Source organism: Anomalospiza imberbis, chromosome 1 (genome assembly GCF_031753505.1).
Source record: "Anomalospiza imberbis isolate Cuckoo-Finch-1a 21T00152 chromosome 1, ASM3175350v1, whole genome shotgun sequence".
Classification (NCBI taxonomy): Eukaryota; Metazoa; Chordata; class Aves; order Passeriformes; family Viduidae; genus Anomalospiza; species Anomalospiza imberbis.
The window spans coordinates 147,476,155-147,493,871 of record NC_089681.1 but is presented as its reverse complement, the minus strand read 5'-3'; positions in this window follow the sequence as shown (position 1 = coordinate 147,493,871).

The following is a 17,717-nucleotide window of genomic DNA, read 5'->3' as shown; positions in this document are numbered from 1 at the left end:
GGAGGTTTAAAGTTGGGACCCCAAAGCTTGGTTCATGCTTGGGTGTGCCCACCTGAAGACCTCCATGTCACAAGAGGACAGGCACCAAGGGGGAGCCCCGAAGCTCTGAGGCAACATTCATGGTTGTGCACTAAGCCAGGCACCAGGCAGTCACAATGGTCCGTACTGTTAAATTGTCATCAAGCTCCTTGGCACGGCATCCTCCTCTCCCAGAGAGGGCCTGGGGACTCTTCAAGGGCTGGCATGGGGCAGGGACCAACCCCAGCTGTCAGCATGGCTGAGGCCACCCTGGTTTGGGTTTGGAGAGGAGAAGAGGGTTTGGTTTCTGGACCTGTGTTGTGCCATCTGGCTGCACAACTGCTCTTAGCCCCTTTTATTTAGTGGTATAGACATGGTGTCCTTGTTCAGCAAAACCCTGACTGTGAAACTGAGGGAGCACATATCCCACCCTCAGGGGAATGCAACTTCCCAACTAAAAACATCTGGTAGGAGCCAAACAGAAAACAAACCATGCCGCAGGGATCAGATGAGATCAAGCCAAGGCTAGATCACCCCTGAGCAGTCTGGGGCTGAATTTTACCCTAAGACACCATTTCAGGATCAAAGTCTTGGGCATGGGTTGTCTCGTTCTGCCTGACTGCTCAAGCTGCCTCTGTGGCTGCTGCCTCACCATCTCACACAGCTCTCCAGGCAGAGAGGGATGGGCACATCAACACCTCTGTTACAGACCAGGAGCTGAGGGGTTAAGTCACTGGGAACCTTTGGCACATCAGAGAAAAAAATCTCCCAAATCCCAGGGCAGGTGTTAGCCAGGGATTTCTCTTACTTCTCAGCTGGAGTGTCTACCCCACCAATGTTCCAGCAGAGGACCTGGTGCAGAAGCACAGCTGCAGCTTTTTAGGCTGCCTCAGATGTGGACTGAGGGCTCTCTCTGCAGCAGGAGGTCCTGGGGGTAGGAAGGGGCTGTGTGTGCCCTGAATACAAAAGAGGCAAATATTTTTCTTATTTCCCAAAGCACATTTCTGTCAGCACTTGCTCTCCCACCTAGGAAGTGTCCATGCAGGAGGTCTTCTCCTGGCCAGAACAGACTGGGGACACTGACAGGGCAAAGCCTCTGAACATCTGGTGTAAACAAAGTCAAGCCTCCGCTTCAGAAACAGCCACACAAAAGAGCCCAGGCTCTTCAGTGACAATTCATGGAGCACAATTACACTGCCACTGATCACTGACTCCTTTGGGCTTGCATCAGGGCAGCTGCAGATGTCCTGCAAAGACCAGCAGTGTGACAAGGGCATCACTGCAGAGCTGAGAAAGGCAGGGTCAGATGTCTTGAGAGTGATCACAGGGAAGCAATAAAGCAACCTCCAGATTGCATCAGAGCAGTGGCAGCATTGTACCCAAGTCCAGAGCAGGGGGAAATCACATCCTTGACATTAGGAGTGCAGTGAATGTCAAAGTAAATTCGTAATTAATGTTACACTCTAGAAAATAAAGCAGAACTTTCAGCATCTTTGTCTTGTGGGTTTGCCTGAGATGCTGTGTTTGGGATAAAGGTTTGGCAGCAGGCAGTGTGGTGGGGTCCTGCTGGGACATGCTGGAGGACACATCTCCCTTCTCTTCAAACAGCCCAAATGGATGACTGGGGACTACAACCAAGGGCCCATCAGCACCTTGCAGGAGACAGGATCAAGATCCTGAGGCACCAAGGGTGGGTCCCGTGACCCCCCAGAGCCAAGCTGTCAGCTCAGCCTGAAGATATCCCAGAGCTCTGCTGTCTCTGGCTATTTGAGGAGCATTTGGCTCTTGTACACAGCTGTGTCACACAGTCCCTTCCCTGGCATTTCTGTCCTGCCTCAGCCTTCTCCTGCTGCCTTCTGCCCAAGCTGCTCCTCAGGGCAGCCTGGCTCCACAGCACCTTCTGCAGAGCCACACTGCAGCTCATCCATCTCCTGCCAGCACTGCTGGCTGACACCTCTGACTAAACAGCAGCTTCCAGCCTCCTAACAAGGCATAGAAAATCTGAGTTTTCTGGATCAGAAAAAAATGTCAGACCCTCCTGCCCTACCACCAACCCTTTTTTTACTCCCATTTCTCTCCTTTTGCTTTTCCAGGGGGATCCAGGGGGTCTTTGCTATGCTGCCAAGATACTGCTGTAGCAGAGAAATGGAAAAAAATCTGGGTGTTACGTGAACTGATGCAAATTTTGGAAGTTTTAGAAACAAAACTTCCCAGGGAAGGAAGAGCTGTAGCCTTTTTAAGTTTGGGATGGCTCTCTGTGGGGAGGTGTGAGGCTGAGGCTGTCAGCTGGGAGAGTTCACCATGGATGGAGCATGGGTCACTCCTGTGATCAGCGTAGCTCGTGTTCAATCCAGGTGCACATCCCCAGATGGATTTGTTTCAGCCTAAGGAGTCCTGCCTTTGTGCTGGGATTTCTGGAGCTCATGCCTGGGGAGCCAGCAGCGTGTGCACAGGAGGGTTGGTGACACCAGACACGACACCTGCAAGATGCCCATCAGGGGAGAGATGGCTCTTGAGGGAGCCTGTCCCCTGAGAGGCTGGGGAAAGTCTGGATCAAAGCCTGTGGGTGTGTGATAATCAGCCTTTTAGGAGCTGTAATCCCACTGGAAAGCTTTTTCCTCCCGTGCAGCTGGAGGGCTCAGGTGTGAAATGTCAGACATGGGTGCTAAGCAATTGAAGGGGGTTTTGCTGTTGTATTTCCTTTATGCCTCCTGTGTGGCTTGGTGTGGCTCAGGGGCCTTTTGAGACTTCACAGGTTCTGACATTTCCTAAACACATTCTCTGCACCTTCTTGGTAAGGTTCTTTTTACTTCTAAATGTATCGGCTGAAAAGTGTTTATGCATAAATATAAGCTTTCCTTGGCACTCCCTTGAGGGGAAAAAAAAAAGTAAAAAACCAGAAGAAGTAAATTTTGATGCAGTGTTTTACCTGCTGCTTTATTCCTAAGAGGACAATTTTATTGAATCACAGAATACCAGGTTGGAAGGGACTTAAAGGATGAGCTGGTTCAACCTTTCTTGGTAAAAGATGGCCCAGCTGAATCTTAAATGTGTCCAGCACTGGAGAATGCAACTCTTCCCTGGGGAGATAGTTCCAATGGCTGATTGTTCTCATTGGAATGGGATGAATTGGTGATACAAAACCCGAGAATAAACCAAATCAGATGCTGTAAAACACTTCATTCCTCAGGGAACAACCATCCCTCCAAGTGACCCAGAGGCATCAGCACATCCTCTGTCGGTGGAGGGCAGAAGGACATTAGAAATGCAGGGTATGTGCAGGCAGCAGGGCTTTAATTGTCCCCAGGGGATTTACAGACAATCCCCATGGTGAAGAAGAGGCACCAGATCAACCAGGGAAGGGTTGAGGCAGGACACAGCCGGAGCTGGAGCAGAGTCACCCCTCCCTCTCCCATCAGAGACTGCTTTGTGGACTGGCTGATATTAGTCCCGAGCACGCACAGGACAGCACTGGGCAGTCCCAAAAAAGCTTTTCTCTGGCCTGACCAGCAACATTTCATCACTTGTCATCTACCCCTCTGTGAGTTCTCACGCTGTGTCACTGGCACAGCGGCTGTGGCGGGAGCCTCAGCAGGGAAATGTTAATAAAAGTCATCTATCAAAGGCAGGGCAGCACTTGAGGCAGAGAGATGAGGGCACTGGGGCTGAGACTGTGCTTCCAAGTGTGGGAGCTGCTGGGGGAAACCTTTGCAAGAAGCCTTGCTTTCACTGCAAGGCTCTTGTCCTCCTAGCCCACACCTGGATGGAGGGGACAGGGCCTCCAAGCAGTAGGGTTTGGTGGTGGTGGGTTCAGGGTTGGACACTCACCTGTTTCCCTGCTGAAGGTGTGGGGAAAGGCTCTGTCCTCTTCTGCAAGGGCATGGCTCATGCATGAGAGATTTGGCCTCCAGTTCCCTGCGTTCCTCTATTTATCCCACAATAAATTCAACACTTTGGTAGAAATGTAAATGTATCCCAGGGATGGTCTGAGATCTCCTCCATGAGGGGCAGTACCTGCAAAAATCCTCAGTGTTCTGCTGAGAAGGGAAGGGTGGAGATGACAGAGAAAGGGGCAGGCACTGCAGCCCATGGCTTTTCTTGGGATGGGATGGATTGGCACCCAGCAGTGAACAGACCCAAGTCTGAGGTGACTTCTGCAGCATTAAACCCTCCTTGAAAGGGTCTCAAAACCTTATATGGATCATACAGTGCTGCTCAGACATCCTTTATTTTGGAAATAAAGGTGTTTTTCATCCCTGTGGGGCCATACCTGCCTTCCTCCCACCAGATCTACACCTGGGCATTTCTTGGTGTCGTTCAGCAGGAGTGAGGTCCTGCAGCCTCTGCATCCCCAGTGAGCTTCTGGATGGACCCTGCTGGCTCTGCAACCTCTCAGACTGAGGTTTAAACAGTCATGAGGACCCTGACTCTGCCCCAAGTCCTGTGCTTAATTTAATAAAATGTGGTTGAAATCATAAAGACTAAGCCTTGCCAGCCCCCATACAGAAGTCTCATCATGATGGTAAAGTTTCAGCAGATCTTATCCTCCTCACCTCCCAGGCTGCACAATCTGCATTCTAAGGCTCCTCACCCAGAAGTGTCTGTGTTTTCAGTGCCACCTTGCAATAGCTTTGGGGAGGAAAGTTAAAAAACAGGGATATTTTTTTTCTTATTTTTGTTCTGACAAGCAGTTGTGCTTTCCTGAATTCAAAGGGGGTTTTCAGGTAAAAGGAGAATTTCCTTAGAAAGTGTCAGCTTCGGTAGAAATGTTTTAATACTGTTGAAAACAACAAGCTTATAAACACAGGGTTTTTCCCTTCTCTCTCCTCCTCACTTTCTCCCAGAAACAGGTGGGCAGGGAGGGAGAGGAAGATAGAACATTGTCTGTTTTCTTTATCTCAAAAAAAAAAAAAAAAAAAAAAAAAAAGAAAAAAGAGAGTGATAAAGAAATTAACACATTGCCAATTTTTTTTTGTTATTTTCTTCAGAGCTTTTTCTTTTTTTTTTTTTTCCCATGGAAAAAGGCCATCTTTTTTAAACCAGCTTCAGTTGCTGTTTTTCTATAATTATACCCCAAAGTCTGGGAACTAGGGCAGAGGAGGCAGTGAGCAGAGAAGAGCACTACAGTGTAGACAACCCATGGAGCAAGCACGTTGTGGGATTTTGCAACTGTCCTGTCTCAGCCATATGGCACATGGGGCTTGTTCCAGGGTATCACTGCTTCTTTTCCTTTTAAACACCCATCAGCTTTTATGCCATTTTGCTGAAAGTTGTAAAGAAGGAAAGAAAAAGATCATGTGGCTGCCATTAGGATGAACTATCTAATTAGTGTGCAAAGGCACTTGCCTCCTGGAGGGAGAATGAATTAAATTACCTGCGGCAGAGGGTGATTAATTTCTGCTCTGCTCTTGCATTTCCCCTCTCGTGACATGAATCACTTGTCCACCAGCCCGTGCAGGGAGGAGGGCAGAGCCCCTGCATCAGCCTGTGGGGCCAGACTGAAGGACTCAGACCCAAACCACCATGAGCAGCCAGCCAGGTTCCCTCTTCCTCAGCCAGGAAGATGTTTATTCAGGTCGCGTGTAGTCTTCCCATGGCTTTTTGCCTTGTGGAGAGAGTGTCCCACCTCTCACGGGGTAACAGCTCTGACTGGAACATCCCCAGAGCATTTGTCTCTCACCCAGGAGGCCTCTCTGCTCTTTGCTGGTGTCTCTGGGCTTGTGTTGCTTCTTGTGCCTCCCTCCTATCCCTGCCCACCTGCATTCACAAGCTGGTGGCAACCTCATGTCTTTGTGGACTGGTGGTCAAATGGCCAAAATTGCCCAAGGGTTTTGGACATTTTTGGAAAAGCCATGTCTGAGATGTGCACAGACAGGTACTAGAGTCACAGAAGCCTCACCCCCTCAGAGAACTAGACCAAAATTCTTTCTAAATTGTAATAAAGCCTTTGGAAAGGTCTTGGAGGTGGTTTTAATGCAGTGCTACCCTGAAATGACTTCCCAAAGCAGAAATTACAAGACAAATTGTCATTAGTGACTTCTTCTACCCCTTGAGGTTGGTGATAGGAGCAGAGGAATTCCCTGACTTTGCAGCATTCAGCCCTTTCCCCTGGAGCAGGCTGATGTCCATGTCATTCCCCCAAACACAGACAGTCTCTGGACCATAAATTTGACTCAGAGGAAAACCCCAACCTGCCTCCTCCACAGGACTTGTGTGAGCAGTGACTGCCTTCCCCCACAAACCACACCAGGATATTTTAACCTCCTTCTGAGTGAGAAATGAACTGTTCAGTGGAGTAGTGTGGGGTTTAACAGGGAAAGTCAAGGTCCTTTGCAATTTGGTGGGGCTGGGTCTCGCTTGTAATCTGTCCACGTGGTGTACTTGGGCAGAAAATCTTGGAAAAACCTTTTAGGAAACAACAAAGCTCACTACCTCACAAATCTCCATCTGTCCCCTCCTTCCTGCTCTGGACATGCAAAACCACAATTGCTGGCTTTACCAGGTGATGCCTGGAGTCCTGCTCAAACTTGTCTCAGCTCCTCTCCTTTTGCTTAAAATATTTGTCTGTTTGCAAACATTGCTGTTTCTGAGAAGATCCCGTTCTGCTGATGTGCAGTGCCTGTAGATTTGGCCATCATGGTAAAACTGGGCTGCTCTTCTACCTTAATCTCCTGCCTTTGTATCACGGGTGACAAGAAAAAGGCACTTAGAAAGGACATGGGAATGCAATTAGTAGCTAAAACACACTCTGTCAGGGGAAAAATTTGAAATATGTCACCACCAGAGTTGGACAAAAAAATGCTGTTGTGTCTTTTGTTAATTTTCCTTTTTATTGTCGAAAAAATATTTATGGTAGACAAAGATGACATACTTCTGAAACATCCAGATGGCTCTTTCTACAGCTACTAATTCAAACTTCTGAATGGACTTGGTCTTCACGCTCTAAGGAAGCAAAATTCCCTGTTGTTTAAAGGAATTTTTCATCTACCCTCTCATCTCCAGGAAAACTCCCAGACTGCTGGGCAAAACAAGGGTTTTTCTTCATTTTCCCACCAAAGCTGCTCCAGTTGTGTAAGAGCCTTAACTCATAGAATCACAGAATGATATAATAGAATCCTAGAGTGGTTGGGTTGGAAGGGACCTTAAAGACCATCTAGTTCCAACTCCCCCACCATGGTCAAGGATGACACCCATTAGATCAGTTTGCCCAGGGCCACAACAAACCCAGACTTAAACACTTCCAGGGATGGGGCCTGTGTGTGGGAGCATGGACACTGAGCTGGACACCTGCATGGAGGGTGTTCAGCCACAGGGATGGGTGATGCTGTTTTGTTTCACGGGACAGAGTCACAATTTGGGACTGCAGAAAGATGAGTGCTTCCCTCACCACGTCAATGACTCCAGTGAGAGGTTGAAACTGTGGGGTCATTAACTGGAATTCCCAGGTCTTTCTTGATGAGATTTCTTGTTAACAACTTCTCTGATTAAATACTGACATTTTCATTTGTCTGTAAAGCAGGTGTGAGTTCAGCCCTGGGGTACAAGGAAGGAGAGAGGATTCCAGGCTTTGACCTGCAGGCAGTGGTGCTGGCACCAGGTGAGTGACGGGGACGGTGACTCGGGGAGACAAAACTGCCCACCTCCAACCTGCCTGGCTCTGGCCAGACAGCTCTTAAGTGCTCCAGATGGGGCCCTGCCAGCCCAACGGGCTCAGCCTGGCCAGCCTCAGCCTGTCCTTTTCTTCTGACTCAACCGACCCTGCCCAGCAGCCATCGCTTCCCTTGAACATCAAAGGTCTTCATTAAACCCTGTCAGTCACGGGGCCGTGTTCCCCGATGGGCGTCCATGTGTGACAAGGAGCACCGGCAGATCCCCAGCCTGCTGTGGGAAGTCAGCCTGGTTTGGAGGGGGAAACCATTCATGTCATGCCACTTCCAATTTAGGATGGGCTCTTGGAGGCAGCGAGGTGGAAGGGGAGCTCGTACCAAGCCTGTGGGGCAGGTGTTGCAGCTGTAGGATCCCTGCGCTGGATGAAACAGCCCCCACGTGGGAAAAGGCAGCCTTTCCCCCCTAGCCTGGTGGCACGTCCCCAGATGGGGAAGTGGTCTTCAGCCTCTGTCAGCTCCACTCACATCAGTCATGTCTCGTTGGGTCCTCTGACGGATGGAAACGGGCAGGACCCATCGCAACCACTCCCCGTCAGCCCGGGGCTGCGTCCGCAGAGATTTCACTTCAGGAGGTCACGTGCTGTGCTCCCTCCTGCACCGAGACACAGGAGGTTTGTCTTCCTCTCAGGAAGGCTCCCTGGATAATGCAGGACGTTCCCAGACAGCTGATTGCCGCATCAGGCAGGCACAGAGCGCTACATGAAGGAATGGTTATAGTGAGCATCCCTCCCTCTCTTTGTGTTTCAGGATTGTGAGATCCAGCCTAGGGGCTTTGCAGAGCTGGTGGGCAGCAAAAGCTGTGTCTACTGTAAGCTTCAAAGCAGTTTTTCGTCCCTCAGTTGGTGTCTACAAGCAGCGTGTGGCACAGAGGACCCCTCTACGTCCCATTCACAAAATTGATTCCTGTAGAAGCTGCTATTTCCAGAGCCCAGGAAGGGCTGTGAGTACAGAGAAGGTTTTGAGCAGGTTAAGGACAGTCTCTCCACAAAGGACATATCAGCCACGTGGCTGTGGGCTGTGGTGTCATGGGGAAAGCCGAGTATGGGATCTGAATGCCTGGGTTGTTCTCTGAAACAAAACTGAAGATGGGTTTCTTCACTTGTGTGTTTAATTAAGAAAGATGCACTCTTCCCATAAAATGTCCTTTCCATTCAAACACACTCCTTGCAACAGGTCTGTGGTGCCAGATGCTGATTTAATACATGTGCAGGAGAATCCTGACCTTAATGCAGGTCTCTTTATTCTCCCTTGCTGGAGGAAATGCTTGCAACCAATGTACCATGTTACAGCCACAATAATGTTTAATGGTTGTGTCCTGTGACTGAGGTTAATGACTAGTTAGGGAAGCTTTTACTCTGAGGAATAAAAAAAACAGTATAAAATAAAGCTGGCAAGGAACAGGAAGGAGGGTAATGACAGATTCTGGCAGTTGCCTACCCCAACCTTCAGTCCCAAGGAGGTGGATATTGTAAAACCAACCCAGCAAGCCCTTCTCAGGGCATTGACTTTGCTAAATCTTTGGGAGGGTGAAAAAGACACGTGGCTCTGTGCAAGGAGCCTGCTGCAGATGGGTGAGAATCTTCTGCTGCAAACAGACCTGGATATATTTCTTTGGTACCCCACAAACTCACACAGGCTCCCACAGCCCTACCTTAAGCCTGGTGCAGCAAGCCAAGCCACTCCAAATGCCTCCCAGTGATGCTGACCCAGCATCCTCAGTGGGTCACTCTGTCTCCTCCCTGTGTGCCTTCAGCAGGTCTTGATGAGCTCAGGTCTCCTTTGAAGGGTCACACAAAGGTAATTGAAAGGTTCACGCGTGTCTGTGATCGCTGATGCTGGGCCCCAGGAGGACACTGGGTCTCTTTGCTGGCTCCAGACCAGCCCTGCCCCAGGGGATTTTTGTTAGGTCTCACCCTCCTTATGGTCCCCTTTCCCAGCTGAACTTCCAGCCTTCTGTAACCAGACTCCATTTATCTGTCTGTGGTTGCATGCTTGCCTCTCCCCTGCTCCTTTTTTTTTTTCTACAGTTGTTACTAAAAGGGTTTTTTTCCTCCCTCATTTCTTCTTAATGATTTGCTGCATAAAATAAAAGGGCCCTGCTGTTCCTGTACTGGTGATAAATGAGAGCCAAGGGAGAAGCCAGGGCTGGTGGGGGAGCCAGGTCTCTCCTTTCCCAAGCTCTGAGCTGTGCCCAGTGTGCCAGCTGTGGGGCACTGCCCTCCCAGCTGCTGCCAGAGGTGGCAACCCCTCCATCACCGCCTGCTCCCCCGTGGCAGGCACAGGATTTGTCTCCAGGGTGGGAAGAAAGGGCTGAGAAAGGGAGAAGCCATCTCTGCTCTGTTGTGGGCTTGCTGCCTGGGGTCAGCTGGCCTGCACAATGGCTCCAGAGGCAGGTCCAAATCAAGGTGGTGCTGAGATTTAGTTCCAGCTGGCAACTAAGTGCCCCACAGCTGCTTGCTCACATTCCCCACTGCTGGTGGGGGGAGAAGAACTGGAGCAAGAAAAGGTGAAATCCATGCATTGGTATAAGACTGTTTAATAATTAAAATGAAATAAAATAAAACGTAACAACAATTAAATATAATAATTATAATCATAGTGAAAAGGCAGACAACAAAAAGAGAGAGAGAAATAAAACCCAAGAAAGACAAGTGGTGCACAAGACAATTTCCCACCACCCAGTGCCTGGTGCCAGCCTGACCCTGAGCAGCAATCAGGGACCCCCAGCCAGCTGCCCCCAGTTTATGCACTGAGCAGGATGTTCTGTGGTATGGAATGTCCCTCTGGTCCGTTCAGGAATTCAGGTCAGTGTCCTGGCCACGCTCCCTCCCAGCTTCTTGAGCACTGAAAAGTCTGTGATTTAGGGTGAGCACAGCTTAGCAACAACCAAGACATCAGTGTGTTATCAAAATTATTCTCATCTTAAATCAAAACTTATACCAGCTACAGTCCTATACCAGCTACTAGGAAGAAAATTAAAAATCTAAAGACAGCACTGTCTGGTCTGACCCCTTTGCAATGCTCCACAAAGCCCTGCTGAAGGCCAGGGATATGCCTGACCTTGACATGACATTAAAACCTTGTGGGGACTGAGACAGGAGGGAAGACTCTGAGGATGGAAGTCCTGGCCAGCTGATCAGTGCTCTGTACCCTCTCCCAGAGGGTCTGAATCCAGTGTCCATTCCTGTCACAGGTGTCCAGGTGACTGTGTGTGACTCACCAGGTAAGTGCATTCTGTCCTGCTCAGCACTGCCTGTGATGTCCCACAAGGGCAGCTACCCCAGGGTTAGCAGAATAAACATCATCAACCCTAAGAGTGCTATAAACACCACTTCCTGCCTTTGCCTTGGAGCATCTGAGCCTGAGCCTCTCCTGAAAGTCACCTGAAAGGTAAAACCTCTTTCTTCATCTTGAGTATCTCATCCATGTGTGTCAGCACTGCACAGAGCTGAAATAGCCCTTGTAGATCCAGCCTATGATCAAGATGCTTTGTTATTTCCAGTGCACTATTCAGTTTAAGCTAAAATACAAAACCTGAGGGGAAAAAAAAAACCCAAACGTGCAAAGCATGACATACAACCTCATCTCCTTCCTGTGAGGCTTTTGTGTGATGAGCCTCAAAGGGAGAAATTAGGGTCTAGATAAGGCTGCCCTGCTGGCATTCAGAGAGCAGAGTGGTTTCATTGCTGTTCACTGCTCACAGTGGTGTCTTGACTGTCTTTGGGATATTTTTACTGCTGCTGCTTGTAACTTGGACACACATTGTGTGTAGTCTGCAGGATAAAAATAGCTGCAGTGCCTATTTCTGTCAGAGCAGAGCGCACCAAACCTTTGTTTACCAGTTGCCTTTGATTTAAATTTAGCAGGAAGCCAAGCACTCGAAAGCAGAGGGAAGCTGTGTGACATGAAATCCACCCAGCTAATTTTAGCTCACTCCCTGCACAACGCTGCGCTGGAGAGGTGGGTGTAGGTGTGTGATCCCACACAGGTGGAAGGGGAAGGAAGACAGGGATTGACCCAGTGTGGGCTGTCACTAAACCTGTCACCCTTGGGAGCATCTGTCTGGATAAAGTGAGTGTCCCAAAGCTGCCAGCTGGGTTTAGGGACAGCATTCAGCCCCCAGTATCATCCCCATCCCCGAGATGGGGTGGTGGGAGCGCGTGTTGCAGGGCTGCTTGTTTTGGTAGATGTAGCGGTTACAGTGTGAGCTTTCAGAGAGCAGTAGGATAGGAGTGTGTCTCTCTTTTTTCAATCCCCACCTCCTGGAGTCTTCAGATTTTCGAGGACTATCTGTTTCTTTGATTTGTGCAATATATATTTTAAGAAAACTCACAGCTTTGCTCTCTGTGGGAAAGAGCTTGGAAATACAACTCCAAAGGTTTCAAAATCAGTTGCAAATGAAGGAATCAAATACAAATCTCGGTGTGTTTTTATCCTATGTTCCCATGAAATCAAACCCCATGTGATCATGACCCCTTGGCCTCTCCCTCAAGGTGTGGCAGGGATGAGATTAAAAGAAATAACTTTTTCTGGCAGAGGAAGAGAGTCACTGGGAATTGGAAGGAACAGTTTCTGATGGATGAACCTGCAAGATATAACATCCCTGCCTCAGTTTCCCAAACTTCAGAGTTTCCAGCTCTGAGAATTGCTCTTCAGAGTTGTTTCCAGCTCTGGAATTCATGTCCTTATCTCACCATTTCTTACTCCACAGAGGAGGTGGTAAGGTTGTCGTAGCCCCTTGGTGAGGGGCTGTGGGAATACAGAGAGAAAGCAGAGACTCAGCAGCAATTAAATCAGCTTTGCTAGGAGGGTGATTTATATCATGGCATTCCCAATGCCACTCACATCCATTTGCTTTTATAAACCTTCCAGGACTCCCACCGAAGCCCCAGCATGCCAAAAAACCCCAGCTGATGCCAAGAGCTGTGTCTGACTGTGCCTGTCCCAGGTAGGAGCAATGAGCTCTGCAGCACTGTTTGGCTTCTTCCCATCAGGTCAATGACAGCCCCTTGTTAAAGACAGGCAGCTATTTTCAGTGTCTGCCACTCTCATATATAAAATATATTGAAATTAAAACCAGGTGCTCAGCTAAGGTGAATCAGCACAGGTTGGTTTGCTTCAGTGGGCAGACACTTATTTACACCACTGGAAGATCTGGCCCATTTCCTCTAAAATATCTTATTTTAGGGGAGCTTTGCTGCACTTGTTGTGTTTATTTATTTTTTTATTTCTTTATTTATTGATAGCAGGACTATATTTACTTGAATCCATGATACTCTCATGTCAGAAACAACTCTGCATATCCTCAGAGTGGTTTCAGAGAAGCAAATAAACATTTAAAGCTGTTTCAATGAATCTTTTCAATTTGACATGATATTGGCATCGCATCCAGTTCCTGTGTGAAACTGTGAACTTTAAAAGCATCCCTGTTAAAAGACCCATAGGAGGATGATGCTCACCCATCATTTAGCACACTTGGTTGAGACCAAGGGGGCCTTTATGGATTTAATTTTCTATCATTTTCATGCCTGCATCTTCCAGTTTGTGTGTCTGTGTGGGTTTTTAGTTGCTTGGTTTGCTTTTATTTTCTGGTCTTCACTTACCCAGCTGCAGCTCAAAAATCAGAGGTACAAACATCTTGAAACAGCAATATTTAAATTTGGCAGTTATTTTCCCAGTTAAGAGGTGTTTTTGTGTACTGAGAGGCAAAACACCTTGGTAACAGCAGCACATCCACTCAGGAGAAGCTATTCCTTGTTTTCTGGCACAAAGAGATCCAGCTGCAACCCTCTCTGCTCTCTGGAGTACAGCGTCACCCACCCCACGGGAAACACCAGGCAGTTCAAATAACATCATCTCAGCGAGGGAATCGAAGCTGTCCCTTGTACTTCCAAACCTGGCAGGATGGGGACAATATCATCAAAGATGTCCCTTGTACTTCCAAACCTGGCAGGATGAGGACAATATCCCGCTGGCCTTTTGGCTAAATATGGCTTTTTCAGGGCAGCTCCAGGCAGCTGGCCGTGGTTCATCCCCGAGCGCTACCCATCCATCACATCCGCTGGATGTTATTAACGAGGATGTGAGCGTGCAACGGCAGCAGGGACAGGCTGGAAGGGGCTCCCCCGTCCCCGGCACGAGGCAGTGGAGAGGCCGTCTGTCTTCCAGCTGCCATCCCCTACTCTGCCAGGGCCCCCTGCCCTGCTGCCTCCCAGCACATCTGCTCTGCCGGCACCGTGCTCCATCGCTGGGCTTTCAGCGGTGCCTCGTGCTTTGAACTGATTGTTAAAGGACCGGGAGGTTTTCAAGGGGTGTGGAGGGGCCCTTCTGGTGGGTTGTGTGGGATCTGGGCAGCAATAATGACACAGGGTGTCTAGGAAATGGATGCGTGAAGTTTAGGAGAGGCATGAAGGTGTGAAGTCACCTGCTTGGTGAGGCTGAGGGACTTTGAGAACAAACTTGGGGCAGAATAAATCCTGCAGCAGCATTGCACAAGCCCTTGTGTGTGGCAGGCACATTCTTCTCTCTCTCTCAGGATTTTTCATAGAGGAGCACAGAGGAAAGAAAGAGAAAACAATTTCTATTTCTGCTCCTTATTTTTCCCATGTGGAATATGTTTGGAGAATTGTTTACCTGGGGTGATTGCTTGATTGGATTCTGGTGAGGATTGTTTGAGCCTAATGGCAAATCCAATCCACCTGTGGCTGGACTCTCAGAGAGGGTCACAAGTTGTGAGTGAGTTAGTTATGGTAGTTAGAAAAAGTAGGTATGTAGTTTTAGTATCTCCTTTAAATAGTATATTAATGTATTATAGCATAGTTATAATAAAGAAATCATTCAGCCTTCTGGACTGGAGTCAGACATCAGCATTTCTTCCCACCGGGTTCACCTGCATTTACAATACTTGTGAACTGGTGAAGACCAGGCAGAGCAGATCTGCACCTCACCATGCAGCACCTCTGGAAAACAGCATCTCAGCTCTCACAAAAGTGGTGGCAGAGGGGATTTGGTTGGGGTAGCACCTGCAGGTGAAACATGAGACTTCTAGCTTTGCAGGGGTTGATGGAGCAAGATTTTCTGTACCTTTTGAGTGTTTGGAGGAGAAGCATCCTGCCTTTCTTCATCAAGTGCCAGGAGCAGGCACCCAAAAGGGTACTTTGGGGTGCTGCTGGTGGGCTGGTGGGGTCTCTGCTTCTACGCAGAAAAGACATCAGGCTCAAAGAAGCATCATTAAAAACCTGCGTGGGCAAAGAGTGGAGCTGGACTGCCACTGACAGAGCTGCATCTTCTGAGATCATTCCCCAAACAAAGCTGGCAGGTGAGACTGCTGAAGAGCAGGGCAAAGACCTGGAATATCCCCTGTCCTTCTTGAGGGAAGGAAGCCCCGTGGCACTGGGCCGAGTGAGGAATTAAAGGAGTTCTTCCCTCCCAAGACAAATTTAATGTAATGAAAATAGAGACTTGAGAGAAATATTGCAGGCAGAACCCAGAGTAAATGACTTCAGAAAGGGTCTAATGAGACTGGCACTCTCTTCCTTGCCACTTCAATAAGATAAGAAGATTTCAGCTCATGATAGGCCAAGGGTCAACTCAGGAGTTAATGCAGATTTTGAAACAGAAGCCAGGAGTTCTGCAAATTGAAATCCATCCACTCTAGTCCCACATTGTAGCAGAGCAATTTACTGGTGGATGCATCTTCAGCAAAACCTACTTGTTAATGCTTGGTTCACAGACAAAGTATCAATGGAGAAGGGTAAATGAAAAGCTTTTCTGTCCCCAGTGCAGACACCATAAAATTAAAACTCTTCGATTGCATGCCTTAATGGAATTGCAGTAAGTAAAGGGCTGTGCTAGATGGGCCATCCATATCCCTCCCCACCCTATTCGCTCTCATTCTGAAAAATGCACTGAGAAAAAGCTCCTGATGTGGTGAGAAGTATTTTTCCATTGTCCTGATCCCTTGAGTCTTCTCCACCACCACCGGACACCTGGGGGGAATCTGTACCTGGGGACCTGAGGACAGATAATTGTGTGTCTGCTTCCAGTTAAGGCATCCTGCCCGATTACTCCATGACATGCTAACTTACAGACAAATGCATTTGTGACGAAGCTAAGGACAAGACACAGCTCTGGGTGATGCTGAGGGCTGGCAGGTATCTGACCCCTGCATCTGTACCCCTGACCCTGGTACAGGCCAGCCACAGAGGAAACATGTTTGCAATCTGTAGGAGCTGTTGAATTGAATTTGGGGAACTGATGGATGAGTGCCAATTTCCACTCTGAGGCAAAAACAGACGTTTAATCTGATCATGCTCATAGTTTGGCAGAACAGCCATATCTGTAAATGCCCAGCATCTGTAAATCTACTGCTTTTGATGTCAAAGGGTTTTCATGTGTTCTGCAAAGTAAAATATTGACTAAATTATGACCTACTGGAGCCTTCTCTGATGACTGCTGTGTGCTGGCAGGCGATAAAAAGGGTGGCTGAGCTTTTTTTGCTCAAGTTTGGTTCCAGCAGATATAAAAGAAGCAATTGAATTAACTGGCTATAGAATGAGGTTCAGAGGTTGCTTTGAGGGAGCTGTGAGATGAGTTGCTGCATCAAGGCTTTTTTTTTTTAATGCACCCAGTACAGATAAACCTACAATTTTCCACAAGTGTTTAAACAACACCGGGCTGACATAAACATTGCAGAGCTTCTGGCCTTTAACCTCATGCACGTGAGCCAGAGAATTCTTACAACTCAGCTCATTCAACCAGCCTTTTCTTGGTTTTCCAGCTCTTTCTCTTCCTTCACAGCTGTTCAGTGTCATGTCTGAAAGGCTCTTAGAAGAAAGACCTTTCCAAACCCCAATAAATGCAGCTTTTTCTGCACTGTCCACAATACATCGACCTGCCCCTGCTGCAAAGTGTGAATGCAGGTTGTCCCCAGCCCAAGTGACAGCACTTTAGTAGGGTGCAAATGGTTTTGTGATGGAAAGACACTGGGGAATGCTGAGTTAGAGTGACTGGCTCAGGAAGAAGAGCTCTGAAGGCTGAGTTCTCCTCCCTGGTGGATGGAGAAGTTTTCTTTGAAGGACAGGCCTGACCCTTGGGTTGGCTGTGCTGGTGTTTCCAGGCCCAGTTCAGATGCCAGTACTGCTGGGCAGCAGTTTTCTGGACAGCCCTTTTTTCATTACGAAATGATCATTTTCAAAGCCAAAGCTTTGGCTCCCAAGTCCAATTGGCTTTGGGAACAGAGTAGGAATTAAAGCTGGAGGAAAAGGCTCATCCCTTTCCCTTCTTGTGGTGTGATAAGTGGGTCAGTGCTGAAAGCAGTCTCCTCTCCAGTTACAGATGCTGTGTCAAACCTCCTCTCTGTCTTGCTCAGAGCAGTGATTTGAAAATCAGACTTCACTCCCCTCATCAGAGCTTCCTTAGTGTGTAATTGTCTGGGTCATTCTGGGTTTTGCCAGAAAATGTAAAAATCCATGGGTCTCTTGAAATGCTGGGTGGGAAAATCTTTCACATCTCTAAACCCTTCTCAGAAGAGGAAAAAACATCTTAAACATCTGGGACAGGATTTTTTAATTGTTATTATTTCAAGCCAAGATAAGGCATGACATTATATTTAATGCTGATTGACCGGAGGAGAAAATCCGTTGCTTTGAGTGTAATGCAAAAAAATTCTAATAATGCATGAGAAATCCTGTAATAACAGACCTACTTGAGAATTTGAGTGGCATGAAATGTGAAGTGTACTGTTACTTTAATTGTATTTTTATGCAGACATACTCAATTCCTATTAGTGGCAGAGTTGTGTTTGCTTTTGGCCAGAGGCAAAGAATTACTAGTGGACAGTTTAATCAGAATGAAAGAAGGAAAATAAAATTAATGTAGCATGTGCTGGGCTCAGACATTTGTGTTGGAAGAATTTTAACATCTGTATTGTGTGAAGCTTGGTCCTGTTTATTTTAAAAACCTGAAAATGAGGGTTGAATGATTTCACACTGGAGTTATGATTGCCAGTCATTTAGTTCAAGGGTTGAGGTT